Below are 26,683 nucleotides of genomic sequence, written 5' to 3'. Positions count from 1 at the left end.
GTAGAAAAACTTGAATATTTGCACAATGATTAGGAGGTAGCATAATAATAATTGTCTAATTATATATAATTAACATGAATTATTTGTTATTATTATTATACTTGAAGAGAATAATCAGCAATAGCAGGACTGGAAAAGCTCATGAGCAATGAGGATTACCTTATATTCCAATTTATAGATTGGTCTAGGTAGAGGGGAAAATTAATGCAACTAATTTCCATTAGTTAATTCATGTTTCCCCCACACATACACCATTGGGCTGCATTGCTAGCAAAGTCATACAAATGCAGTGACTTTTTAGATACCCAGTAGTGAGTTATTGGTTATGTACAAATTTATTCGCACCTAGATCACTAGTCACTGATGGGACTTTTTTTTTTTTTTGTAAGCTCTTTTCTTCAGTATAAAATTCATTATCCTTCACTTGTAAATCTATATTAAATATGTGCAATATTACCTTCTGATATGAAGAGGTATACCTAAGGTGCTTTAAAAATCATTGTAGTAGTAAAAATTAATTAATTTTTAAACTGTGCAAAGTTAACTCATCCATCTAAACTCTCATGATACCATGAATGTTTTTCAACTATAATATTTTTTAAAGGCCCTTAAGCATGAAGTTCTACATAAAGCATTTAAAACTGAAAAATTCACAGGGAAAGGATAATTCAATTCAAGTTTTAAGTAAATTGCTAACTTTTCCCACTATGTGTGCATGATATTTCTCCAACTGGAGAGGATGCAAGTAGAGTAAGACAAGAGACACCTCATAGAATTTCACTTTTATATAGTAGAACATTTTTCAAAGAATACTCCTTGGAAGTGATAGGCCCAGGGAAGAAAATCCACTCAGCTCAAGCATATAACTACAATGTAAAGAATAGTCCCGTGCTCTTTTTTTTTTTTTTTTAAACCTTCCCTGTAGGAACTATTTTTTAACTGTTTTTTAATTGAACAAAACAATCTATGGCACTTTATTTCACAATTATAGTAACAGGAAAAGTTTGGGAAAACATGCCTAGCTTTGCCAATATAGAAGCTGCCACAGAATTACATTCACTACAGGGCTACTTCATGGACTAATGTCTCTAGAAACTAACCTCCTGGGACTGCTATGCTTTGAAATTTCAACGTCTCTCTCTCTGATTATTAAAAAAAAAAATCAGGTCTCCAGAGGAAGGTGTGCATTCAGTATCCCTGTAATTTGCATGCCAACAGTTCCATCTGGCACATTTTTGAACACTGCAAAAATTAATTGTGCCAAACCAAACATTATCAAAAGTGTCCGGCATCAAAGGTAAACATCTTCCCACCGTGATTCTGCACCATCAAACACTCTTCAGCTAATTTCATCTTGTTCATTACTTTGGGAGCATACAGTGGCCAAGTGAAACTGCGGAAATGGGAACAATGCACAGAGGAAAAATCTTACACCATTAAGGGATCCGTTTCTTCTTCACACAAATAATAGCCTAGCCACGCCTTATTTTACAGGCAAGACTAGATGGCTCCAGGAAATTCTCTGTAAGGAGAAATGTCCTGTCTGTCCTCTCAAACCGAAGTATCCTTCCCACAGGAAAGTTTGCCCCCACCTACACAGTAAGGCCACGACCGTGGGCTAATTAGAGTGGAAGCTTAATAGACCAGAGAAATTGGAATGCCTTCATTAGCCTTGCAGTCTCAGGGCACGGATGCCAGGTTTAGCGCGGGAAACCAAGAGCCCCCGACTCGCACACGCGTTAAGAAGTAGCGGTGCCTGATTATTTCAAGATAAAGAGTAATAAACATACCAGGACCTTCGAAACTCAGGGGGAATGAGATTTTCAAAACATGGAGCTGAAAGGAAGGCAAGGGAGAGAAATAGGACAATTTCAGGCAAACCCCCTTCCTCCTACTCTTCCCCCTCCTCTCCCCTCTTTCCCCCCCAGCAAAAGAATGATCTTGTCTCTGGAACCCTTTATAAAGTACATAGCCCTGAAGATGTTCTTGTATGCAGCACTACGGTGAGTAGAACGGATGCGCCTCTGCTTTTCTCCACTCGCCACTTAATATTACTATTATAATTAACGATATATGTGTGTTGGGTTTATTCCCAGATTTTTTGTTTATTTGTTTATTTTTTATTTATTGCACACGAGTCTTTGGAACTTCTGCACAGCCTTCATCCGGACTAACCGTGTCTCCTGCAGCTCCTCTCGGAGCCTTCCAAACCCTCGGCTCAATTCCTTTTTCTCTCGGTTCCCCGAAGGCGAGCAGCCCCTCACTGACCGAGCTCCTAGAACTAGGTCCTCCAGCTCTTTTCTCCATTCCTTCCTTCTCATTGGAGACTTAAATGACCTTTCAAGATCTGCCCTGGGATAGGAGCGGGGGGAGGTGAGGGAAGTCGGGGGAGTCCCTCTGGAAGCACCACCCACCGCGTCCGACCCCCGCTGCGCTGCGGAGCGCGCCTGGAAAGGCCCGCGGGGCGCGCACGAGCCTCCCTTTGGTTCTCCCGGCTCAGGGCGCGCGCGCGCCGACGGGACAAGAGTAGGAGAGGGAGGGAAGTAGGGAGAGAGTGAGGCGGGGGCGCGCTCCAGGCTTCCTGTTGTGGTTGTAGAGGGAGTCGGCTGGAGTAGGAGGGAGCGAGCCGGGTGGAGCCGCGAGGGTGTGTGGGTGGGTGGGAGGGGGAGGGGAAGACGGGGGCGGGGCCCCGGGGAGCAGCGCCCCCAGCTGTGCTGAGTGCAGGCACCGCCCCCGCGCGCCGCAGTCACAGCTGTCGAGTCTGGGGCTCGGCCGCTGCCGCTTGCCGCGGGGGCTGTTACCATTGCCTGAGGGCCCGGGAACTGGAGCCGTAGAGCCCGGGGAGGCAGCGGTCGCGCAAAAACCGGACTCGCGGCGAGGGGGAGGAGGGACCGTGGAAGGAGGCGGGGGGAGGCGGGCCTGTCGTGGCCTCGAGAGCCCGGGGAGTGTGGAGCGAAAGCCAAGGCGGCGGCGGCGGTGGCGGCGGCGGCGGGTCCCTGCCCGGGCTCTGTCTCCCTTCCCCCTTTGCTCCCTAGTCGCTCGGGCCGGCGCCGGGAGCCACGGAGCCAGAGCTCGGTAGGCTGCAGAGTGGCCGCGCCGCCCACGGAAGGATGCAGAAGTAGCGGCGCCGGCTCCGCCGCCCGCCTGCGGGTGAGTAACGGGAGGGTGAGATGGGGCGGTGGGGATCCGGAGAGGGCGACGCAGAGAAGTCAGACCCCTCACATCCCGCAGAGACTCCTCAAGCTTGGCGATTTGGGAGGCTGGAAGGAGGGCAAGCGCGGCGGTCCTCAATGCCCCCCACCTCACCACGGTGACAGTCCCGGAGGATGGAGGTGGTGAAGGGGAAATACCCTCACTTTGTTGTTTCTTCAGTTCTCCCATGGTCAAGTTCCCCTCTATCCACATTGGGCTTCCGAAGAAAATGGGATGGAATAATCTTAAGTTTCGAGGCCAGAGGTCAGCCTGGGATAAGGGAAAGAACGCGCTGATTTTTATATCTGGAAACTGAACAAGCTTCTTGGTTTCTATGTCCATATGGCTCCGTCCATCTTCAAGAACATCCCCAACCAGCCATCCTTTCTTTTATCCCCCTCCCCCACACTCAGACTTTGTACTTAATTATCTTTTCAGTAATTAAAAAACAAAACACATTTAACCCAAGGTTTCTTCTTGGATGACAGCTTAATTGGACATAGTTAGACTTTGGTGAAAAGTGTGCTACTATATAAGGTGAAGTTTTGAACTTACTGGTGCAGGTGGAGTACAGTAGTTGTAGAAGCGAGAGCGAGAATGAATTAGTTCGAGAAAATCGTGTTGGTCCGATGTAAGGTATTCTCCTTTTAAGTGAACTTGGAGAGAGTTGATTTCTCTATCCAGCTTTATACTATACTTCATTAAAAAAAAAAAAAAAAACTATTGTATGAATCTATGGTTGAAATTATTTTTTGTGTTTTGTGAAACTGATACTCTGTAGTAACTGATTTGCTGTTCTTGAAAGGAAGCTTGCATAAGGCATCTCTTTCAATTGTTGTTATGGAAACTTCTTTTTGTGTCTTTTTTTTTTTTTTTTAAGCAATGAGAATTTTAATTAAGAGTTTGCCCCAAACCTTAAATCACTATTTCTTTCAAAATGAGAAAGACTGTAGAAATTTTGTATGTGGTGCGTATAGTCATACTTAAGTTGTTTTTTCCCTGTGTATTTCTTACATTGGTCCTTGATTGATAATATTGAAACTATTTGGGGACAGTGTTAACTAATCACAAATGAAATTCCTGTAGTGTGTTTTTAAAATGACTTGTTTGTCTTCCAAAAAAACGGATTAAATTATATCACACCCACGATAAAACAGTGAAAACCTGATTTTTGGCTTCTTAGGAATGGAATGGATCAGGAACTGTTAGATTTCTTACAAGCATTACTTAATGATTTTACTCAAATAACATAACGGTGTCATCTCTAAAATTGTCTAAAAAGTATTTTTCAGGCCATTTTTAGCATTTGTAGGTTGATTTGAACAACTCTTATAATAACAAAATATTATCCAAGGCATATTTCTTATGTTTACAGTCAGATACCAATTCATGAATATTCCATCTCTAATCATTCAGATTCTACTGTGTCTGGTCCCAACATTGCCCCAAATATATACCAACATTTGAGAGCACCTTAAGGATTTTTATGGAGTATAGCAATAGATTAGCAAATAAATAGTATTTATTAAACCAATATTTAAATAAGCTTTTTAATTTTAAGATACAAAGAATCTCATTGAGATAACAGTGTCTTGCCAAAGAAATTAGCTGTTCATTTAAAAGGGTGATAAAAGAAGGGAGACAACTGCTTAGTTAAGTAGAAATTTGCATTTTAAGAAGTGTTTAAATTTTTCAAAAATTTGTATCTGAAAAGAATTTTTGTAATTAAAATAAAGAAACAATAGTTTACATTCTAAGGCAGCACATTTACCCTTAGATTGCAGGATCAATGAATATTATAGATTTATAGATTTCTGGAATAGGGTCCTTAAATAACAGTGAGGTGAGAGAATATTATCTGTGTTAATGTACGTTAATGATATATTTATTGAATATCATTTCATTTAAGTTTGAATTCTTAGTACCTTCTTGTAATTATAAAATACATCATTAATAGAGAGGGACTATATAAAGAGAAAGTTTTATGGTTTAATTTATCATTAAATTTGAGAATTATCCAAATGTTAAGGTTTTATATTTAAAGAACACACATTATAGGTGTATATATACCTATATGTTTATAAATGGTTAATTTTTTAAAATAATTAAATTATTTTAATCAATTAAGAATTTAAATTTTAAAATTTAAAATAAAATTTTAAAATCACCTTTGACTTACAGTAAGGAAACTTTTCATGAGATTTTCAATAGAACCAACTCTGGATGTTGGAGGCTAATAAAAGATTACCTTCTCTTGGTAACTATACCCAGATTTCGGGAGATTTTGTTCTAAATTATGCATTATTTAAGTTCTCTATTATGATATTTGAATCTTAATATAACTTATAATTAAAAATTAAATGCCCCCTTCCCTTTTTTAGGCAGCCTTTCCTACTACATTTTATACTTTAGTACATCCTCTGAAAATACAGTATTTTATTCATAGTTACTAATGTGACATGAAGTTAAAATATTAAAACAGTGATTTATTGATGCAATAATGGACTGTTTTGATATTATATAGTTTATATATGTTTTCTGTTTTATCAAGGCATCCATTTGTGAGGTTTTCAAAGGCACTATTTTTTTAGTTTATAATTTGTATCAACTATTCACTAAAAGATTAGGTGTGTATATAAAACAGTACCTGGATTTGTATTGTCACTGTCATCATGAAAGGATTGTGTTCTTTCTCCATTTTAGGTAACATTTGGAAACCTGTGGCATTTCTTCATTTTAATTTATAAGCTACTTGTCACTCTGTGTTGGGGTATGTATGTGAACTGACAAGTGCATGCAAATAAGTTTTTGCCTTGTCAGTTGAAAGCTTGGGAAGTATGTTAGTTTTGGTGACAGACATTATGATAGAAATTATAATAAGTATTTATATAAATACTTTATCCCATCTGACCGTTTAAGATTTCATGATTCTATTATCTTTTAAAAAATGTTTTTCCCCTAATAGGTTGATACCTTAGCCTGACAGTTTATTTTTTAAATTTAATTGGATTCTTCTTTATCTTTGGGCTTTTTATGCTTGTTTTCATTCACAATGTTTTAGGTAGTAGATACTCAATAAATGTTGCACTGAATCCTGAATTATAATGTATGTTCAACTTTAATCTGAATTATTACTATCATTATTTTTAATTGGAAATGTGAAAGTTGTAGTTTAAAAATAGGTTTGGAAAACCAAGCACTATCAGAACCAATTTCAGAAGATAGTACTAAGGTAAAGGGCAGACCACATAAATGAAGACATTTATTTAGCTCTTTAAATTCTAATTGGTTTGGAATTTGCTTGTCTCAGAAAATTTAAGATTAACCTGATGCTTGCAGATAGAAGTAAAATATTTTTTAGGAATAAAGAATGGAATAAGCCATTGCAATCATTATGATTTTTACTATGATAAATATTAAAGTCATGTCTTTAGCATTTACATACAGTCTCTAAATTTGCTTATGTAATCTACTTGATGGCTGGTACTCTGCATATTAAATTTTCTAGTATTAGAACCTTATGTTAACTTATACTTTTGATGATGAACCTAAGGATGATAGAACTGCAAAAGGCATTAATGAACATTCAGTTTAATTTCTTCATTTTTTTAGATGTAAGGAAACTGAGGTCCACATTTTTAATATCTCAGTCTTATGTCTCAGACTATTCTTTCCTCTATATTAGGGTGTTTTTAACGTGTGGGGGGGGCATGCGCGAGACAAATTCCTTCTTACAATAATGCCTTTAAGTACATAAAATAAACCACATTGGATTACAAACCAAAAAAAATATTTTTTTAAGTCCATAGACCCCAAGTTAAGAACCACTGCCCTAGATCATGTTATAGATGTCTAATACAGTTAGTCTTTAGTTGTCTGGGTTTAATCTTCACCTGGTGTATTTCTGTCAGATATTATAGTTTACTCCAAAAGGCATTTCACCTCAGAGGCTCAAAATTTGCAAATGTTAATGGAAGAATGGAAATGAAAATTACTCCTGTCCTGTATATGGCAGAAGGAGGAGGGTAAGCAAGGTATATACAACGTAAGATACTTTTTAATAATACTTTCTATAATGCACGTAAAAAATCCCCCAAATACTACTTTAGATAGCAACTAGGAATATATTTTATGGTAAATCACATTTATTCTATCAAAGTTCAAAGCTTTATTTATACAGGGGATGTATTTTTATTTATAACAATTCAAACTGTCCAACAATAGAATTTGCTACCTCAAGCTAGTGAACTCCCCATCAACGTAGTTTTATCCTTGATACTAGTATTCTTGTTACTATCACTATTTTGTGACACTTCTCTCTTCTAGTTTTCCTCCTGTCTTTTTGACCATTCCTTCTCAAGTTTGTTTGGTGGATCTTTTTGAGGCCATATCTACTAATCAAATATTCTCTCCCAAACTTTAGGCATTTTCATCATCATTTTACACCTGAACTACTGAAATAACTTTGTGGTTATGTGCCTGCCTGGAGTCTCTCTCTGCTGTGGTCCATCCTTCATTCAGTTGCCATATTGATCTTCGAGTTTACTACACCTCTCCCAGTTCAGTAAATGCCAATGACTTCCTCTTAACCTTCAGGATCAAATATAGAATCTGTTTTTGACTCTTTATAAACTACTCTCCTTCTGCCTTATCAGTCTTCTTATACTTCACTCCCTTTCCAAGTGTTTTGTGATCCAATGATACTGACTTCCTCATCAGACTGTATTTTCACTGTTCCCTTTACTTGGAATGGTCTCTTCTTCTCTCCCCATCCCAGTCTCAATTTCCTGGTTTCCCTGGTTTCTTTCAAGTGCCTGCTAAAATCCAACCTTCTTCAGGAAGATTTTCCTGATATCTCTCTTTGCTAGTGTCTTCCCTTAGTTGATGGTCTATAGTCGTTTGTATATTGTCTCGGGGCATTAGACTGTAAAATCTATGATAGAGACTTTTTTTTTGATATCCCCAGTGCCTAATATGGTGTCTGACATATGGTAGGCACCTATAAATGCTTGTTGAGTAAGAAGAGGAGTAAGGTATAATAAGGCTGGGAAAGTGGATTGAAGACAGATTTTAAAGGAATATACATGACAAACTAAGAAATTTATATTTGATCCTTGAGGCAATACCCAGATTTGTATTTTAGGAAAATTACTTTGTCAGTTATGTGGATGATATATTGAAGAAAATCCTTGAGACAGGAAAACCAGATATAAGACTACTACAGTAGTTCAGATGAGAAGTGATGAGGACCTAAGTTATAGTGATGGCCATATGAGTAGAGAGAAGACATGTTAAAAATGTGGAGATGGCCCTGGTAATTGGACATGTGTAAGGAAGGAGAGTAATGAGGATTTGAAAATAATTGCAAGATATAAAACCTGGTGGTGAAAAGGAAGCATGTAATCTCGACAGAAATAGGGAAGTTTGGAAGAAGAGTAGGTTTGGGGAGCATGTTGAATTGGGAATGTTTATGGGGCATCTATTTTCAAATGTTCAGTAGATAGTTTTTGATAAGAGACTGGAGCTCAGAAGAGAGCCTTAAGTTTGCTTGTAGATCTGGAAGTCATTTGCATATTGATTATAATTACCTTTTGGAATTGATGAGATTACCAAGTGAGATTGTGGGACCCAGTTAAGGGCTATGATGTGGATAAAAGAAACATCAAGGGAGACTTAATAAAAGCAAAGATCGCAGATAGAAGAAGAATCAAGAGTATAGTTTCATAAAAATCCCTGAGAAAAGAGATTATTTAGAAAAAGGAAAGATGGTTATTACTGTTATATGCCTGCAAATCCTATAAATTCTTCCTTTTTAGCTTGTCCAGTTTATTCCATTTTTCTCATTTCCATTGCTATTATCCTAAGCAGTTATCTCACACAACTACTCACAGACTCTTAGCTGGTATGTCCCTCCCTTCAGTTTTTTTTTTTTTTCCCTTTTCCCTTCTCCTTGATCCCTTCTCCACCTGTTCCCCCATTGCCCCTTTCTGCCTATCTCATCCAAGTTAGAAATGCAGAGGCCACTAATTCTAGTACTAATTGGCAAAAAAAGCTTTGACCTGCTCTGTTTCTGTCCTGGATCAGTTCATCTCTTAAGTAGCTTGTTGGCCCCTGTTCCTGAGAGGCTCTCCATATTGGTGCTGGACTTAGTGTAGATGCCAGTAATTTTCTTAGCTGTCCCACAACTTAGAACTGCAGAACCTAAGAGATCCATCAGTTTCCCCCTCCTGAGGAGCAGAGTTTTCAGGTATGTACTACCAAATATGTCATTATTCTAAGTATATCATTCTCCTGCTCAGAAATTCACAGATCCAATCCCTGAGGCAAGCATTCAAGGGCTTCTCATTCTTTTTTTTTGACAATCTTATCTCTATTTTTCCCCTTTAAAAATCTTTTGGTTAAATCACATTGGGCTTTCCCAAACCTAGTTTAATGTCCTCTCTCTTTCCCTCTCTCAGGTTTTTTTTACATGTTATCTTTGCCCTAGAACATTGTTCCATTTATTCTTTATCTATCCAAATTCAGCTTCTCCTTCCTTCCCAAATCAAATGCTTTTGTCTTTTATGAAGTATAGATGATTTAAACTACCGTGACCTATCCTTCCCTAAAAACTCATGGCAATTTCTTGTTTATAGCTCTTATTTAGTTATCAACTCTATATTGTCTTTTGGCATTTCTTACTTTGTATTGCTGAGTTTATCATTTTGGGTTTCATGATTTTAGTTTTGTCAACTAGATTTTAAAGTTCTTAAAGAGAGAACCTATGTATATATTTATTTATATTTCCTAATAATTGTTTCTAGTAGTTGAATACTACTATAAATACAAACATATGTATATTTTATATACATGTAATTTCTTTTTAAGTAGGGAAGGCTTTCTAATCAAGGGAAATGCTTTTGTTAAAGAATAGTATAACTCTGTGTATGGAGCACAGTAAGACAGCTGAAAAAAGTTATTTTTTTCCATGGTATCTGAAATATTGAATGGAGAAAATAAAATCTTTGTGATAGAATCTTCAAGGGAAGATAAAATGAATTTGGATATGAAGAGATAAAAAATAGCTTGTATAAAAAAGTCATATTTTAGAGTTTTATGATCATTGAATCATTGTTTACTGTCATAGGACTGTAATAGTTTGAAGGCCATTATTACAATTCCTTCATTTAACAGATAAGAAACTGATACTCAGGGAAATTAATTGACTTTCCCAAGGTCACATATGTAGTTAGCATCAGAGGCAGAATTTTAATTTAGATTCTTTAATTCCAAATCTAATACATTTCCCACTGTGGATAAGCTCCTCCACAATTGATTAATGTGACAAATGTAATATTTTTCTTTGGGTTTATTTTGTCAGACCATTATTAATAAGAAAACTAATAGTTACAAGGTTTCTGTAAATTTTGACAGTAAATCTCTTAGTTTACATTGTAGTGGGTAAATTGTCATTGTAGAGCTTGCCTGTATATTTTTAAGACAAATGATAGATATTTAAGATACTTACTGTAGGTACTTTGCTTAAGCAAATCTAAAATAGGAAGATCTAATTTACAATAAAGATGAATTAAAGTGTGGTCATTTTATAAATAGTATTTTTGATAATATATTTAAAATATTTGAATTATAATTAAAAATGCAACTTTTCATACTTATGTCTATTGTGTGAAGAAAGATATATACAGATGTTTTAATCAGTATTATCCAAGTCTGGTAACCCAAGGTAGTAAACCATCTCAGAAAGTGTTCTCTTTTATATATTTTCAGTATATGATCATATATTTTGTCATTTTCTCCTTGTTTTTAAAGTACTGTTTTTTAATACAATTAGAAAATAAAGAGGTACAAATAAAATATTTATTGATAAAGGTTACTAAAGTTTTCTATATTAGTTATCTTCTCTTAATCTCTTCTATATGAATATTGTTCATAAAACTCTCTGTGAATTTTCATCATTCAATGGTGGGTTTTTCACATGTCCAGAAAGCATTTTGAATAGTAATACAAGAATAGAAATAATGCCATTTTTATAGCTCTCTCTGCCTCATTTTATACCATTTTACTATTTTCACTATATATTTGGAAGACGACTTGACAGGATTTAAGGTCACTTTGTATTTTTATTCATTTTGTGGTTTGCCATAGACAAAGAATTCATCATCAATAGCCAGCCTGTTAATGATGGTCTTTTCCACTCTTAAAAAGCAGGTACAATCTATTCTTGGACCATAATAGTTGAAGTCTTTTCAACATGATTGATAGAATGTGCCATTGTTTGGGTTTTACTGATGTTTTTTTGAGAATCCAGAGTTATATATGTCTTGGTTTAAGCATGGGAATTAACTTAGCCACAACTTTATAAAGACTTGAGGGAACTGAGTGTGCCATTCTCCTGCTTTTACAACTAGTTTATAATCTGAGTTGTTTTCTTTATGTTAACTTGAAGAGAGAGAGAAATTTGTTTAAGATTATGGTGTCACATATTTACTAAGTTATTCAACAAAAACATTAAGTATAAAAGTTTGGGCTCATTAGGATTTGAAGACAGATACACAAAGTGAGTACCAATAGATAAGAAAAGAAAGACAACTCTAAAACTTTGACAACTACTACAAGATCAACTTTTTAATATAAAAACTAAAAAATGTGTTACAGGCAATAAGAGATAGAAAAGACAACAGAAGAAAAGTGAAGACAAAAGGAAGGAGAAAATCAAATGGAGAAAGACAGTGACAGGGTGGGAACAGCAGTGACATGAAATGGAAGTAATGAGGACCAGCAGTTAAGAGCAGCAGTGAGAGTGGCAACTTGTCAGATGACTGAAAATAGAACCACTAATGAAGAAACAGAGATAGAATGGCTGTGTTCTTATGTATCTATGTGTGACAGTGGGTGGTGGCAAACATTTACCTGTACTTCAGGATTTTAGCCCTTAAGGGCATATTTGTATACCATGAGGAAAATATGACAACCAGTCCAGTAAAAAGGGAAATCTGAGTATTGAATTTACTGTGTGCCGTTGTCTATAGAGATAAGCTAAGTAATACAGGTCTACATCTGTAGCACAATACAGTTTAAAAAGGCTAGGAAATATATAATTTTAGAAGGTTTTCCATTAAAAACAGGTTCTAGTTTTTGTTTGTATAAAAAACAAATTCTTATCACTGTTTTCTTTGTCTACACAACTGAGGTTTTACCATGGAAATGAAGGTTGTTATTGTATTAGATTCTTGTACTACTTCTGTGAAATAACAAGTTTCTATGTTCATAAAATCATAGATCTAGAGCTTAAACAGATACTAAAGCTCAAGATTTTACTTGTCTGACAGCAAAGTTCAAATGAGAATATATATAAAGGCATTTTGAAAACTTTAAGAATATATAAAACTGTAAAATTACTTTTATTATAGAATTAGAAAAGAAATGTAATAAATGTGATTAATAGTGATGTGGCTAAAGTTAAATCTATTTAACTTTAATATTGATTAGATATCATACTTAATTTTGAAAGAAAAAAACATTCTTAAAAATACTTCCTCAAAAAAAGCATAAGAAAGTCTAATAATTACTTAGACAGTTGTCACCATTTAGGTGTATGACACTTTTTTAAGTTAATAAAAAGAACCTCTAATAGAATTTCACAAAGTCATAGTTTGCTTTTCTGTTTAGATAAGCCTATTAATATTTGAAGGTACATCTTAAATATTGAATTTTTATTGCATGTGTATCTGTATGTATGTGTATTGTATGTATGTATGAGGTTGGTTGATATAGAAGAAAATCCATATGAAAATTCTGAACATTATTAAATCTGGACACTTTGGGAGAAATTAGGGTAAGAGAGAAAGATTTGGGAGTCTTAGTTTATTATTTGTAGCTGTTTGTGATCTTTTTATATTTCTATTTTCATATCCATTGAATTAATTACCTATCTTATCTTGACATTGTAAATTTGATAAGTATATCATTTTATGTCTTCATTAGAAAATATTTGGGCATTTTTTATTGGCAATGAAAAAAAAAGGAGTGACATAAAGCATTATATTACTCCTGTATTTAGGGACAGGATTGAGAAAAAAGGCCAACAAAAGATATACCTGGAGGGGATCAGAGAGCTAGAAGATCTTGCTCTGTACAGTGTCATCGAAGATCAGGCAGATGATGGATATAGAGTATTATTACAAAGGAGAGGAGGTATTATTGTTCAAAACAAGAGACAGAGGAGGATGAAATCTTTAAAAGCCAACCATTAATCAACAGTTGGCATAACTGGTGCCATGAGAAATTTTGAATAGGTCAGGAAAGAAACCAGACAGCAAGGGTTTAAAGAATTAGGTGAAAAGTGGTGGCAGTTAGTATATATTATGTATGTTTTCTCTCCCTCCTCCCTCCTTTCCTCCCTCCCTCCCTCCCTTCCTTCTTTCTTTCTTTCTTCCTTCCTTCTTTCCTTCTTTCCTTCCTCCCTTCCTTCCTTCCTCCCTCCCTCCCTTTCTCCCTGCTTTCTTCCCTCCCTTCTTTTCTCCCTCCTTCCCTTCCCTTCTCCCTTTCTCCCTCCCTTCCTTCCTCTCTCCTTTTCTCTCTCCTTCCCTTCTCCCCTCCTTTTCTCCCTCCCTCCTTCCCTTCATTCTTCCTTTCCTTCCTTCATTGAAATCTGGTAATAAATAAGTACTAGCTTTAATAGAGCTATAGATTTGAGAGAAATTTTTCTTATATTAAAGAAGAGCTGAGAGTATTTTAGGCAAAGGAGAAAGAGTGATGACCGAAGTGAGAGAGACTGAAGATAACAACAGAAGAAAGGATGATTGAAGCAAAATGCTGGGAAAAGTTAGAAAGGTGGAACTGGTTGGGTTTGGTCTTGTCTTGTAATACAAGAGGAAAGAGAATAAATGAAAATGTATTTCAGCAGTTATTAACCCAAAGGACTTGTGAATAGATTTCAGGAGCTTCATAAAGTAAGATGAGGAAAAAACGACATCTTTATTTAATATAATTGATTTTCTTTGTAATCCTATTTATTTAGAGACTGGGTCAGTAAGTTTCATCAAATGACAAGGGTGCTCATTATACAAAGAAAATTACAAACTCCCTGTTGTAAATATTGAGATATGAAGGACAGTGAGTTGAAAGAATTTGTATCACATGGTCTTGTTCTCACTAAAATAGGTGAATGGAGTAACATTTTTTGTGTTTTGTTAATATTTTTAAAAATTTCTTAAGATTCCATGCTTATGCTTCAATGACAAGAATTTAATTAATTTTCAAAAAATAACACATGCAAATATGTGTGCAACATTGTCAAAGTGGATATTCTTTTCAATGATACATAACAACCTATTCACGTTTCCTTATTTTGTGTGATACTTATTTATTTCCTCCAGTAAGTTAAATTGCTTATCAGTTATATATTTTTTGATAAAATGCATAATTATCTCATATTATTCCTTTATAATTTTTATAATGTATTATCAACATGTTCATATCTACTATTTACTCTTTTATCTTTTGAGTAATTCTCAAGTTTATTTCTTTGGCGACTGTACTGTTCTGTAACCTTCAACCATGTTGTACTTGAAAAATACTATTTTTTAAAAAATAGGCCTATTTTCAGGGAAAAACTTCAGGTCACTTAAAATCTTGAAATTTTGCACAGATAATTTACTATTTGTTCAATTCTGAACCCAATTCATTGTCTATTTTCAAGATAGTTGACTTCTATATGTTGTCCTAACTCTCTATCATGGGTGGGTCAATTAGTATCTTTTATATACTCAATTTTTACTGAACTGATCAATTCTAATATTTGTTCATTATTTCATTTAATATCCTTTTAAGTAAATTTGTCAGCTTCTAATGATTTTCTAACAATATTTTAAATAATTTTTCAGTAAAATGTGATTTTTGTGATCATTGTTATATTATTAATAGCTTTAGATTTTTTGATGTGTTTTCATTTGTGTGGGGAACTCAAAGCGAGGAAGCTCTGATACAGATTGTCACCAGCTTTGAAAGTTAAAGTTTCATGAGTTTTCTGGGACACTGTGAGTTTTAAGTGACTTGCTGCAGACATACAAGATAGTTTGTTAGAGACAAGACTCATACACAGGTCTTCTTATCCCAAATCCAATCTATCAGTTATGTCAAGTCTGTTTCTCTTATATTACTGTTTTAAATTATAGAAGTTTAAAAATTTTTTCTTATAACTCACATATATATATATACACACACATACACACATATATCTATATTTTTGTAAAATATTTCAATATTTTCTTAACAATCCTCTGAGATAGTTAGTACAAGTGGTAGTTTAGATCAGGTAATTTATGCGTAGAATGGAGTGTCTAAGCAATATGGCCATGGTCTCCTATCTAGTTAAGTGTTAGAGCTAGAATTCAAATCTCTTCTGATTCCAAGACCATTGTTTTTCCTACTACTTTATTATAAAATCTAGTATTTTGAATTATTGACAAATTGTATGAAACATTTAAGTCATTTTAAACAATTGCTTATCTTAATTATGCTAGATTGTAAAATCCTTGATGGCAGAGACTCTTTTGTATCTTATATAAAATATGAGATACTTGTGAAGCACTTTGCAAAATTTAAAGCACTATTTATTCTCATTATTATCATCATAGTCTGTGGCCTAGTAGGTTTACTAGAATTTTATTAGTGAAGTTTCAGTTCAATTTAGTAAATTCTGATCAGTAGAGGATTGTTATTTGCAGTTTATAGACGACTGGCATTTGAATTTTGGGGCTTTGATTTTAAAATATATGAGTATTCATTTACTTTCTTTTTTGATCTGATTGTTTTTTTTCCCTGCAGCAGGAGAATTGTATAAATATGTTTCTACATATTTATTTTATATATTTTAACACATTTAACATATATTGGATTGCTTGTCATCTAGGGAAGGGGGTAAGGGGAAGGATGAGAAAATCTAAAACACAAGACTATGCAAGGGTCAATTTTGTCAAATTATATATGTTTTGAAAATAAAAAGTTTTATAAAAAATTAAAATATATGAATATTGATAGGCAATTGTCTTGGCTAGACTTACAGTGCATCTAACAGGCTGTGAAGTAGATATGTTTGTCTGCCTATCTGTCTATGCCTATATTCTTCCCCCATCCCGAGTTTTTTTTTTAATTAAACAATATTTTATTTTTTCCAATTACATATAAAGATAGTTTTCAACATTCACTTTTACAAGATTTTGACTTCTGTTTTTTTTCCCCAATATGGCAAAATTTGATGAAAGTTGTACGTGTACAATCATATTAAACATATTTCCACATTAGTCATATTGTGAAAGAAGAATCAGGGAAAACCCACAAGAAACAAAAGGAAAATTTATATGTTTTGATATGCATCCAGACTCTAATTCTTTCTCTGGATATGGATCAGTAACATTTTCCATCATGAGTCTTTTGGAATTGTCACAGATCACTGTATTTCTGAGAAGAATCAAGTCTATCAAAGTTGATCATTGTATAGTGTTGCTGTTACTTAGTCCAGTGTTCTCCTGGTTCTGCTCACTTTACTAAGCATCAGTTCATGTAAGTCTTTCCAGATTTTTCTGAAATCTTCCTGCTCATCATTTCTTATGGAACAATAATATTTCATTATTTTCATATGCCACAGTTTGTTCAGCCATTCCTCAATTGATGGGCATGCCTTCAATATTCAGTCCTTTGCCACCACATAAAGAACTGCTACGAATATTTTTGTTTATGTGGGTGCTTTTGTCTTTTTTATGTTATTTTTGGGATACAGACTTAGTAGTGGTACTACTGAATCAAAAGTTATGCAAGTTTTATATAGTTCTTGGGATATAATTCCAAATTGCTTTCCAAAATGATTGGATCAGTTCACAACTTTACCAGCAATGTATTGGTGTCCCAATTTTCCCATATCTTCTCCAACATTTATCATTTTCCGTTTCTGTCACATTAGCCAGTCTGATGATATGAGGTGCTTTAATTTATTGTTTAAATTTGCATTCCTCTAATCAATAATGATTTAGAGTATTTTTTCATACGACTATAGATAGATTTAATTATTTTTAAACCTGGAAACTGCCTGTCCACATCCCCTCACCATTTATCAATTGGGCAATGACATGTATTCTTACACATTTGAATCCATTCCTCTGTATATTTTAGAAATGTGGTCTTTATCAGAAACACTGACAATAAAAAGTGTTTTCCAGCTTTCTGCTTTTTAAATTGGATTTATTTTTTTTAATCTATTGTTTCCAGTGGTAGTATTTAATCTAAATTTTTTTAATTGACATCTTTTTTTTTAGATTAATTTCCTTAGAATTTGATTATGATATTTCTGAGTTTTCATCTTGGGATGTCTTTCAAGTGATTGGTGGATTCTTTCAGTTTCTATTTTATTCTTTGGGTCTAGAATGTTAGTACAATTTACCTTGACAATTTCTAAAAAGATAACGTTTAAGCTCTTTTTTTCGTTGTGGCTTCCAAGTGCACCAATAACTTTTAAATTATCTGTCCTGCACGAATACTTTGTTGGTGGAACAGATCCAGCTATTCTGGAGAGCAATTTGGAACTATGCTCAAAAAATTATCAAACTGTGCATACCTTTTTATCCAGTAGTGTTTCTATTGAACCTATATAAAGAGATCCTAAAGGAAGGAAAGGAACCCACATGTGCAAAAATGTTTGTAACAGCTCTTTTTGTAGTGGAAGAAACTGGAAACTGAGTGCATGCTTTTTAGTTGGAGAATGGCTCAATAAATTATAATATATAAATGTTATGGAATATTCTTGTTCTATAAGAAACGATCAGGAGGATGATTTCAGAGAGGTCTGGAGACACTTAATTAACATGAACTCATGCTAAGAGAAATGAGCAGAACTAGGAGATCATTGTACACAGCAATATCAATATTATAGGACGATCAATTCTGATGAATGTGACTCTTTCCAACTGTGAGATGATTGATGCCAGTTCCAATGATCTCGTAATGAAGAGAGCCATTTACACTCAAAGAAGGACTGTGGGAACTGAATGTGGATCACAACATAATATTCTCACTCTTTTTGTTGTTCGCTTGCATTTTGTTTTCTTACTCATTTTCTTTCCTTTTTGATCTGATTTTTCTTATGCAGCAAGAGAATTGTATAAATATGTTAACACATATTGGATTTAACATATATTTTAATATGTATAACATATATTGGATTGCTTGCCATCTCTGGGAGGAGGTGGAGAGAAAGGGGAAAATCTGAAACACAAGACTATACAAGGGTCATTGTTGAAAAATTAGCCTTGCATATGTTTTGAAAATAAAAAGCTTTAAAAAAAACACAGCAAAATAAAATAAAATACATTATTTTTCCTAGATCTCTTTTCTAGGTCAGTTGTTTTTCCAGTGATATAATTCACATTGTTTTCTATTTTTTTCATTCTTTTGGTTTTGTTTTATTCTTGATTTCTCATAGAGTCATTAGCTTCCATTTGTTCAACTCTAATTTTTAAGAAATTATTTTCCTCATTGAGCTTTTGTACCTCCTTTTTTCATTTGGCCAACTGCTTTTTTAATACATTCTTCTCATCATTAACTTTCTGTACTTTTGCATCCCTCTCATTTTTATTCCCTGTTTTTCCTCTGCCTCTCTTACTTGATTTTCAGAATCCTTTTTGAGCTCTGTTATAGCCTGAGACCAGTTCTTATTTTTTCTTAAAAGCATTGGATGTAGAAACTTTGACTTTATCTTCCTCTGAGTGTATTTTGATCTTTCTTGTCACTTTCTGTGTAACTTTCTGTGATCAAGGCCATTTTTTGTTGTTTGCTCATTTTTCTCATCCTTTTACTCGACTTTTAATTCTTTATTAAAGTAGGGGAGGCTCTGTTTCCAGGATAGAAGCTATATTATCCCAAGCTTCAGGGATTTTGTGCAGCTATTTTTCAGAAACCTAAGGGAACTAAGTTTTCCATTCTTCCAAGGTGGTATGAGCCACCTTGTGTATGTGCGTTTATTACTCACCTGGTGTATACTCTGGTCTGTGAGTACCACAAATACTCTTTTCTGCCCTGGAGCTATGAGGAGCAGCCCTTATTCACTCTAGCTATAAGTTCTAGTATGCTATTGCTCCCCCTTCACCCTGAGACTGTGAGCCAGGACTGCGTTCCTGATCTGAATATAGGCAAAGCAACAGAGTTCTGCCTCAATGTTAGCAAAGAGACCCCTGTTCAACTCCTTTACCAGTCTGTGGGCTAAGATGCTGCTGATACAGGAACTCCCAAGGCCTGCTCCTAGTTGGACTGAGCTGCATTCTCACACTGGAGCAATAGACGTTTTCTGCCAAACTTCTAATTGTCTTTGGCTAGAAAAGTGTTTCACACTGTCTTTTTGTGGTCCTGATATTTAAATTTTGTTTAGAGTCAATATTTAAAGATATTTTCAGGAGTTTCGGGGAGAGCTCGGGCCTTTCCTCTGCAATTTTGGCTTCTCTGCTTTTCTTCTAGTTTTGGTTGCATTGGCTTTGTTTTTGCAAAATCTTTTTAATATAATGTAATCCAGATTATTCATTTTGCATTTCATAATGCTCTCTATCTCTTCTTGGGTTACAAATTCTTCCCTTATCCACAGAACTGACTCCTAATTTGCTTATGATATCATTTTTTATGTCTAAATTATTCACCCATTTTGAGCTTCTCTTGGTATGCAGTGTAATATAATCTTTGCCTAGTTTTATGCCTTTATTCTTACTAGTCTAATTATAAAGAGATTTTAATTTAAAAAGGAGGAAGAGGGAAAAAACTGTCGAATATGGTTTATATTGTGGTTTATATTATAGTATTTCACAGAATACGAAAATCAAGAAAGAAGACAAATGTTTAATACAAATGAATGAAGAAGCAAAGACAACAAAGAAGACCAATAAAGATTCTAATAGAGGAAAATTAGACTATAGGTATTACTGAGAATTACTCAGTGTTCTGTCGATTTTTTATGAGTGAGGTTCATCTCATATCTGCTTCTTTTACCTCTTCTTCCATGTTTGTATATTCTCCTCATATACCCCAATTATGAGAAATAAGTTCTACTTCCTGCTTACTCAAGTAAGCACTTGTAAGTACTTCTTCCATTGTTCATGGCTGTATTTCTATTATACTCCTTTCTTCTCTTAACACCTTTAGAACCCATTCTCTTCATCTCCAGGGCTTCTGCTTTTCTTATTTAATTCTGTCCATATCCCTTGATGATATTAAGGATCTGAATCAGATGAAAATGTAATTGGTGAATAGTTACCAAAGTAAATAAAAATGCAATAGAACATAATGTTAATATATGGTTTTATAAATCAATATGCAGCCCATGGCCATCCTCATGTTCATATTTGAATTTAACACCACTAACTGACTATACCTTGAGAAACTTCTTCCCCTCAATCCTCTCATAAAACTTCTCATATTTGTAATTCTATCTTAGGGTTGAGGCAGCCTGATTTGTGGTGAGTAAAAAGCAAACAAACAAACAAAAACTCACCTAATTTACCACAGCTAACTGTTCTTCAGACTGTTTTCTTTATCAGGAAACCAGAATTTATCCAGGCATCTTGTTATTTGCCTTCCCATATTGAAAAGGATGCGACAGTTAATGACTGCATCATGACTTCAGTATAATCCCTTTGACTTCTCAGATCAGAGCATCTTTTAGTATTTAACAATCCTTTCATACTTTGTAATTCCCTTATTAGAATAGTAGCCCCTTGAGGGCGGAAACAATCTAATCTTTATATTTTTTTGTCCCCAGAGAGTAATACATAACACAGTGCCTGGCACATAGAAAGTGCTTAGTCATGTTTTTTCATTTATTTACAATGAGAATTAGACAAAAAAAAATGTTCTGAGTTTTAGTAACTAGGCATTGGTACTGCCCCAGAAGATAATTTGATGTCCTATTTTATTTTCTTAGTTCATTCTTTTAAGTGACAGATATGTTCCTAGAGATTTACATGTCATTTCAAATGTATTTTTTATCATAATTTCTGATTAGTTTTCAATTATCAATGTAATTCCTAATACATGTTAGCTTTAAATTTATAACTCAGACTGAAATTATATTGGATCAAAAGAAAAATTAGAAAGGAAAAATTGTTTTTTTCTTGGTTTTCAAGAATTACTTTTGAAAAATTGAAAATAGTTTTAATTATAAGTTTGTCTTTATATTGACTAATATCACTAACTTCCTCTTGCAAAGAAGCTTCTATTCTTCCTTATTTAGTCTCTAAACATTATATAATTGAATTATTTTTATATATTCTTGGGCCTCAAATTCCTTATCTTTAAAATAAGGCATTAGACCAGGTAATTTCTAAAGTTCTTTTAAGTTCCTAAACTAATAAAATAAAGGCAATTTTTGCATAGTGGAGGCAGCAAAATCTGGATTCAGATCCTGCTTTTAACATTTACTGTCTCTGTCACAATGGACATGATAATTAGACTTTGAATTTCAGACACTTCTTTAAGGAATAAACAGTGCATATCTGGAAGGGGGTGAGTTTGAAGGCAAAGCAGGATTGATGAGTCATTCATATTATGTAGTCTTGATATAAGCTAGTAAAATGCTTTTGAATTCAAAGTGAATAAAAATAGCATTTTTAAAAATTCCCCAGTTGGGGAAAAAATGTTGGGGAAAGATTTCCTTTGGTAGATGATATGAAGGGGTTTTGTGATGTTTAAAAAGGAAACATGAAGGAGCTCATGATGGATGGGTCTCTATTTCCTCAGGAAAGTATGAGGGGAATCCCTTTAAGAGATAGGAAAAAGATGGTGATATTGGACCTTGAAGATCTTTAGAATATCTTTTGAGGAATTTGGTATGATCTACCAGAGAAGAATTTTTTTAAATGATTTTAATAGGGTACAGTTGAGATCATATCAAATTAATTTATAATTGATCCAATTGGCATAGCAATATGACTTTTTTCAGAAGCAAACAGGAGTAAATGTGGAGAAGGTACATGTTGGGGGTAACCAGGATTGGAATTTAGCAAAGTTTGAATGGTAAGGGGACAGTAGATTCGGTGTTACAGGATACAGGATAGTATATAATTGAACTGATTATATTTAGTCATAAAGTCAACACTGAATGGAGATGCCAGAATAGGAGTAATAGACTGGTAAAACATAAGGGAATAGGAGGCTTGAAGACATGGTAAAAATGCAAAATAGATTTATTAGCAATTATGCATAAGGAAAGATGAAAGGATAGAAGTTGTACAAAATCAAAGAGAAAAATTTTAGAGTTTAAGATCATGGAGATTGCAGTTAGGAGTGATAGTGAGCAGTTAGATGTGATCATCTTTTTGAGTATTCTGATTAAAAATAATAAACATAATAATGAAAATTATAACAATTGTTAGCATTTAAATGCTTTTAAGTTTACAGAGTGCTTTATATTTATCTTATTTGGATCCTCAGAATTACTCTGTGAGGTAATGCTGTTATTTTCCTTATTTTACTGATTAGGAAATTGAGGCTGAGTGAAATTAAAGTGACTTGTTTGATCACACAGCTAAGTGTCTGAGTAGGATTTAAGCTGAGGTCTTCCTGACTCCACATTCAGAGTTTTATGCTTTGTGTAACTTAGCTGCCTAGATTTTCATTTAAAGTGGTTTAAGAATTGAAGTTGATAACTTTTAAGTTCAAGGGGACATCAACATATACAGGATATTAAAGTTTCCAGTGGGCTGAAATGGAAACTCTGAAAACTGAACTCCTTGAGAAAAGAAGAAAATTCTGGTGGAGTATTTACAGAAAAAACATTCTCTCTCTTTATAGGATGAGGACAGAAATAGTTGATCAACATAGAGAACCCAGTCCTATAGGACTCTTATGATATCAGGCAAATTATCAGTGTAAAAGCATGGCATCATCTTCCATTGCTGGTTGTTCCTTACACAGGACTCAAAGTGCAGGCAATAGGGAGATACCCTAAGACACCGGGACATTATAACTATAATCAAGGATTTGGAGGCTTGTCCATAGTAGATGGCTTAGACTTGTTTTGTCTGTCTACATAGGGCAGAACCAAAAGCATTGAGTGAAGTGGCAAGGAGAAAGATTTAGATTTCTCAGATCTCTTTTTAAGTAGATAGACTTCCTCAGAAGGTAGAAGAAATAAGGGGCTCTTCTTTACTGGAAGTCTTTGAGCAAAGGCTGAATGAGGCAAGTAGACAGTACAGAATCCCTGGACTTGAATTTGGATCCTGCAACTAATACTTAGTAGCTGTGTGGCTCTGGGCAAGAAATTTAGCTTGTTTTCCTTAGTTTCCTCATCTTTAAAATGAGGATAATAATATTATAGACCGTCCAGGGTGACTGTGAGAATCAAATAAAATAATATTTGTCAAGTGCTTTGTAAATCTTACAGCACCATGTGAATGCTAGCTGTCATCATTATTAGCATTATTATTATTATGGATTGTTTTTTTATTTATGGATTTGAATTAGCTGAGATAGCTTCCTACTATCAGAGTTATGTAATTCTGTTATTTAAAATTCTCCGACACAAATTCTCTACTGCCCACTGATATGTAGACCTGATCACTTAAAGCTGTTGGAGGATTGTTAAAGAGATTGTGAAACATTTTGTAACAAATATAAGGAATGAAGAATGAATATCTGAACTTGTTGAAACATAAATTCTCATTCATTTCACCTTTAAATTCATGTGTTTTGACCTTTGCCATAGCTAGGTGTGATCAAGCTTCATCAAAATATATGTATCAATTGCTTACAAAGATGTATACTGTTAAAAGATTCCTGAAAGTTACTCCACTTTAATGTCAAGATCAGTATGAGGCCCAGAGACTTTAGTAACTAACTTGTCCAAAGTTATCTAGTGCTAGTTTGTGATAGAGCTGAGACTAAAATCTGTTCCTTTTGATTAGGGGGCCATTTTTCTACATGGCCAAATTTTTTAAAAAATAAAATCCTAGAAAACACGTAAAATATGCTATAGTACATTTTGATTATACAAAATGAACATACATCATCATATTCATAACAGCTTTATCTAATATAAGTGATAGGAAATTTCAAAAGTTTAAAAATTATTTTGATTATCTCGTTAAAATGTACAATTTTGCTGTTATGAGTTGGGTGGTTTATTCTTTAAAATGTTTTCCTAAAAAGTTTGCAAATGCATTCTGTTATTTTTCTTTAGAAATATTATTTCCACAGCTAAATATATTAAGCCATCACTAAGGTGTTTATGTTTGGAAACCAGGAGTCTCTTGAGTCTTTTTTTTTTCTTTTGATGAGCCAATAGGATTAAGTGACTTGTCTAGGATCACACTGCTAATAAGTAACAAGTGTCTGATGCAGGGTTTGAACTCAAATCCTCCACTTCAGAGATTGTGATCTATCCACTGTACCACCTAGCTACCCCTTAAAAATGGTATTCTTATCAATTTTCCTGTTATGTACCAGGGATAGTTATAGATGCTAAATACATAAAGACAAAACCAAACCATTTCTGACCCAAGGAATTTATATTTTACCAGGACACAACATATATACAAATAAGAATATGCAGAATCCTTTTCTGATACATATTTTGCCTCCGAACTACAAGTGCAATTGAAAGTTCTTCTTCTTTTCTTTCTGTACAGTTCCTTTCTTGGAGATCTTTTAAGGTCCTGTAAGTTTAAGCATCATCCCTGTACAGATAAGTCTAATTTATATGTAGCCCGACTCCAGTAAGGTTTAAGGTTGTAAGATACTGTAGGTTGTTATAAGTTTATACTGCTTCAAAATAGCTGACTAAAAACTACTTTGCTGAACTTATTGTTTACTGTTTTCTAGTGTGGATGTTTTCCCTCTAGCCATGCTTGTCTAGACTTTTTAAGATCTTTGTTCTGATGTCCTTTTCTCCTGGACTACAACAGATCCATTCTCATTTCCTGTAAATGTCTAGATCATATTAGTTTCTCAAAAACCAGCTATAGTTAACATATTCTCCCTAAATCTGTCCCTTCTTTTACCAATCAATCTATCAGTTAACAAGTATTTATTAAGCACTGTGTATCAAGGAGTGCTGAGTGTTAGGGATGCAGGAAAGATTAGAAAAGGCCAAGGTGAGAGTGGAGCTAAACTTGAAAGGGAACTAGAGATTTTACACAAAGGATGAAGTGTATCCAGGAATGGGGGATGGCTCATACTGTGTAAGAGGAGACAGAATGTTGTATGTTAAGGAATAGTAGGAAGGCTAGTTTGATTGAAGTTAAGAATTTGTGAAGTAAAGTAATATACCTTAAGACTGGGAAGGTAACTTGGAGCCAAGTTGTGAAAGGTTTAACTTGCCAAATAGAGAAGTTTGTACTCATTTCTAGAAGTAATAGAAAGGCCCTAGAATTTATTGTGTTATATGGTCAAACCCAGGCTTTAGGAAATTACTTTGGCAGCTACTGGAAGAGGGAGGGAAAGATTGGAGGCAAGGAGGGCCAAGTAGGAGGCTGTTACCATAGTCCCAAAGTACCAGTTTTGTAAATAAAATATTTATGTTTAGTTTTTTTTAAACTTCAAGATTTATTTATACTATAGTGTTTCATAATTAATTTTCAAAAATCTATAAACATATCTGAAGTTGATGATATCCCCATTTTAAGAATTTTGCATGTTGCTCAGCAGTATAGTTTTTTTTTTATTTAATAATAACTTTGTATTGACAGAATCCATGCCAGGATAATTTTTACACAGCATTATCCCTTGCAATCACTTATGTTTCGTTTTTTCCCCTCCCTCCCTCCTCCCCCCCCCAAGATGGCAAGCAGTCCTATATATGTTAAATATGTAGCAGTATATCCTAGATACAATACATATTTGCAGAACCGAACAGTTCTCCCACTGCACAGGGAGAGTTGAATTCAGAAGGTAAAAATAACTCGGGAAGAAAATCAAAAATCAAATAGTTCACATTCATTTCCCAGTATTCCTTCTTTGGGTGTAGCTGTTTCTGTCCATCATTTATCCAATGAAACTCAGTTAAGTCTCTTTGTCAGAGAAATCCACTTCCATCAGAATACATCCTCATACAATATCGTTGTCGAAGTGTATAATGATCTCCTGGTTCTGCTCATCTCACTTAGCATCAGTCCAAGTAGGTCTCTCCAAGCCTCTCTGTATTCATCCTGCTGGTCATTCCTTACAGAGCAATAATATTCCATAACATTCATATACCACAATTTACCCAGCCATTCTCCAATTGATGGGCATCCATTCATTTTCCAGTTTCTAGCCACTACAAACAGGGCTGCTACAAACATTTTGGCACATACCGGTCCCTTTCCCTTTTTTAGTATCTCTTTGGGGTATAAGCCCAATAGAAACACTCAGCAGTATAGTTTTGAAAAAATATTCTTTGAGCTGCTCCAGAATTGAAAAAATGAAGGAATGAAAAAGTTGTCCAAAGTACTTTGTCTTAATATATGCATTGAAGAGACAC

The 26,683-nt window shown here is 34.5% G+C and overlaps 1 protein-coding gene across 1 annotated transcript in view; it reads left to right on the top strand.

Moving 5' to 3' along the window:
- Positions 1-3,062: 3,062 nt before the first annotated feature.
- Positions 3,063-26,683, top strand: part of LIFR (LIF receptor subunit alpha) — an 84,786-nt gene continuing 61,165 nt past the window's right edge. The window contains exon 1 of the mRNA XM_051990170.1: positions 3,063-3,150. The gene's annotated coding sequence lies outside the window, so the exon portion shown is untranslated. The remainder of the gene's footprint in view (positions 3,151-26,683) is intronic.

This window comes from Antechinus flavipes, chromosome 1 (genome assembly GCF_016432865.1).
Source record: "Antechinus flavipes isolate AdamAnt ecotype Samford, QLD, Australia chromosome 1, AdamAnt_v2, whole genome shotgun sequence".
Taxonomy (NCBI): domain Eukaryota; kingdom Metazoa; phylum Chordata; class Mammalia; order Dasyuromorphia; family Dasyuridae; genus Antechinus; species Antechinus flavipes.
Note: the sequence above shows the minus strand (reverse complement) of the source record. Positions and strands in the feature narration are given on the sequence as shown.